We start from the raw sequence: 3,786 nt of genomic DNA, 5'->3' as shown, positions 1-3,786 counted from the left end.
GACTTCGGGCCCGGGCGCTGGAAGGTGGCGGTCTTCCGCGGAGAAAAGCCAGCAGCTGGAGGGACGCAGGGCCAGGAGGGCAGGACCGCGCCGCGGCCACAGCCCGGAGCTTCTTCAGCCCCTCGACACGGGCCACCCTCCGGTCTGTTCTCCCCGCCCGGTCGCCGCCCGCCAGCCCTCCATCCCCCAATCGCCCGACCTCCTAAGTAAGAGCTGAAAGAATCATTTTTGAGAGTCATGACGCATAGCTGCCTGCTTCGTCCCCCAACCCTCGACGACGAAAAGGACTTCGGCCCCCGGCCGCGCAGCTCCGGGGAAGGAAAACAGAGCGACCTCCGCCGCGCGCTCAGGGCCACTCTAGAGCGAGAAGCCGCCCCGAGGCCGGCAGAGCGCCCAGCCGCGGCGGAGACCGGAAGCCTTCCGGAGCCCAAGGCTGTGCACCGGCCCTGTGCTGATTCTCTGCCTAGGAAAGGACCATGCAGCTTGAGATCAAAGTACCCCTGAACTTCATCATTTTCTACTCTTGTATAACAAACTGCTCTGGCGCTTCTGAAAAAGAAATAAGAAGTCCACTGGTACCCTGACAAACCGCTGAAGGGCTCTGGCTTCCACCAAGTCCACACTGGGGAGATGGTGGACCCCTTTGGGGAGCTGGCCGCCAAGCGAAGTGGCCTGGCAGTGGAAGATGTGCGGGCCAATGTGCCTGAGGAGATAAGCATATGGATTGACCCCTTCGAGGTGTCCAACCAGATTGGCGAGAAGGGAGCAGTGAAAGTGCTGTACCTGGATGACAGTGAGGGCTGCGGGGCCCCAGAGCTGGACATAGAGATCAAGAGCAGTTTCAACCCTGACGACCAGATACTCGTGCCTACCGGAAGCCAGGACAGCTCCTTGTCCAACTCCCCGTCGCCATGCTTTTCCCATCACCCAGCCCCACCTTCATCCTCTGCCTCGCCAGCCCATCACCTTCACCATAGACTCCTTTGCTGCCACCAAATTAGGCTCCATGAAGATAAAGAAGAGGGGTGGGGCAGCAAGTGGTAGAGGAGCAGCCAGCGGTGAGGCAGGTGGCCAGCAGCTACCACAGTAGCCTCCATGGCCCGCTTCAGCACCAACAGCTTGTTGAAACACAAGAGTCTTTCTCTGTCTATGCATTCACTGAACTTCATCCCGCTCAACCAGGCCCTCAATCCTAGCTCTCGCCGAAGGCCACGTACAGTCTCAAGTACAATAGTGGCGACTCGCTCAGTTTCTTCTTTGATGGGGCCGATGGCTAGGGCAGTGGCACCCCATCCCCCTTTGGAGGCAGTGGGACTGTCACCTGCAACAACAGCAGCTTCTGCATGGTCTAGATATTTGGAGGTGGCACCACCCGCCTCTTCCTGGAGAAGCCACCCTTCATGGAAGGCCTCAGCTACAACCTGAACACCATGCAATATCCTAGTCAGCCGTTCCAGTCCATGGTGCTGGCCAACTGACCGTCTACCTGCCCTGGGGCCAGGCACCCAAGACCACAGAGAAGAGAGAGAAAGAAAAGGAAAGGCCAAAAAAAAAAAAAAAAAAAAAAAAAAAAAAGGAAAAGAAAAATGTACAAGAAGATTTTCAATTTTCTCACTCTCACTTCTACAAAAAAAGATCTAGTGCAGGCACGGAATGGGAGGGGCTCCCAAAGCACCAAAATGTGTTTAACTTACCCCCTACCACTTACTACTCGCCCATCGGCCTGTAATTTGGTTGGTTTGGGTTTTATATTTCTTTTTTCTGTCTTTGTTTTTTTAACATGTAGTTCTCTATATAACATCTTTAATTGGTGGCTTCCTTTGCTAAGAATGGTCCAGAAATGAATTTCTGCTCCCTGTTCCTCCCTTCCTCCTCACACTCCTGGTTTAGGATTGGTGTGTCCAAGCTCACAGGGAAGGAAGAGCTGCAGCTGGAGCCTGACCCTCCCTGGAACAGGGAGAGGCTGGCCTGTGTCACTGCCTCTGTCACCCAGCTATCCTCACACTCAAAGCCATCCAATCTTGGCAGGCCTTCTCAGGCCCTGCCACCGAAATAGGCCTGACTCCAGCCCCCACTCCATTTCAGGCTGGGCCACAAGGAGCTGCCAGTTGGCCACTTGACACCCCCCACACCCTAGAGCTGATGTTTGTGACTACAGGAAGGTTAGCATTTTATCTAGTTTAATTCCTGTCATCTCTGTCCTGAGGCCCCACCTCACCATTCCCTCCAGGCCCAGACCATCATCAAGGCCCTGGCCACCCAGCCACTGATGCATATGGCCTTTTCTTTCTCTCATGCAGCTTCTTCTCTCCTGGGCCAGAGGTTGTGGGTAGGGAGGTGGTGTGTGTGTGTGTGTGTGTGTGTGTGTGTGTGGTTTGCTGTGCAGTTTTAAAGGATTCCAAGCCATGTGAAACTTACTCTCTAGATGTGATTCTGGGTTGCGACAAATGCTTATTAATGAGTGAGGCTGGGGAGTGGGCTGGGAGTATTAGCAGTCCTTTTATAGTGTGTGTGGTGGGGTCACACCACTATGGCTAAGCTTAAGACACTCCCAGAGAGAAGCACTGCAGAAGGAACTGGTTTCCAGACTGCAGAGGGATCTGCACTTTTGTTTTTGACCACCTCCACCAAAAAAATAGGTTAGCTCTGAAGGGCAAAGGGAATACCCAAGCCTCTGATGCCTATGAGAAGTCCCTGGACTTCGACCCTCCTGTTGTGTGACCTTAGCCCCGTGGGAAGCTGCTCACCTGAGCACCTATGGGGGTGAGAAGGGAGGCAGGGTGGGATATTGGAATCAGCATCTGCAGTGGGCAGCCCTGAGCCTGGAATGGATACTTTTTGGTTTTTTGGTTGTAGATGTTATTTGAGTACATTTGTGCCCCTGCCTGATAGAGCTTCTCAGTACTTCCTACTATCCCCCTCACTGCCCTGACCTAACCCCACTGGACCTTAATACAGTGAGGGGTAGTGTCCTGGACAGGGACTCTGCACTCCCAGCTGACGTGTTTGGATCACAGAAGAGTGTTTGCTCCTCTGCCTTTGCTAGAAGAGGGTTTGTTTCTCCAACCCTAGAAGGCCAGGCAGACGTGGACAGGAGCCAGGGGAGCAGGGTAATAAACATTTTATTCTTTGGCAAGTGGGGCACTTGGTATCAGGGTCCCATCACCAGAAAGCGCCAAAACCCTTGCCGCCACACTCACTCCATCCTCCCCAGGGACCTCAAGTGGGCAACTGCTGTGGCTGTGGGTCCAGCCCAGGCAGGCACTGCCAGCCTTCTCTCCCTGCAGTGGGCACTAGCTCTACTTCCCCCAGCAGGCAGTGCCCCGATTTCTCAGCCCAGCACTATCTGTTCCCCTAGACTTCTCAGGGGCCAGCCCAGTTTGGGCCACACTCTCCCTCATTCATGGCTCCCACATAGGTGATAGGCCCAGCAGATAGCTTCTCTCTGGGAAAGGTTGGATGCTCTCTTACATCCCCTTCTAGCCCTCCTATCATCTACACACACAGGCATCCACCAACATCTAGGTCAGCTTGTTTCTCACCACATGCAGGGAGAAAGGGGTGACCAATCCCTTCGTGTCTTTTGAAATAGGAGGAAAATTGTGTGTTCAGGAGCATGACTTCAGTGCTGAGCTCTAGAGCCCAGTTCAATCTGTCTTGTCTCAAATCTAGGCATTTTTGCTTCAATTTTATTTTTTTAAGAAAACAAAAACAGAAACCTGTACTAATTTACCTGGTTTCATAGGAAAACTTTCTAAAAATTTTTTATGTTTTTTGATGTCCATT

At 53.2% G+C, this 3,786-nt stretch overlaps 1 pseudogene; it reads left to right on the top strand.

The window, feature by feature from the left end:
- Window positions 1–237: 237 nt before the first annotated feature.
- LOC103221922 (protein Tob2-like) lies at window positions 238–1,478 on the top strand (annotated as a pseudogene).
- The last annotated feature ends 2,308 nt before the right edge of the window (window positions 1,479–3,786 follow it).

This window comes from Chlorocebus sabaeus, chromosome 17, assembly GCF_047675955.1.
Source record: "Chlorocebus sabaeus isolate Y175 chromosome 17, mChlSab1.0.hap1, whole genome shotgun sequence".
NCBI classification, from domain to species: Eukaryota; Metazoa; Chordata; class Mammalia; order Primates; family Cercopithecidae; genus Chlorocebus; species Chlorocebus sabaeus.
Note: the sequence above shows the minus strand (reverse complement) of the source record. Positions and strands in the feature narration are given on the sequence as shown.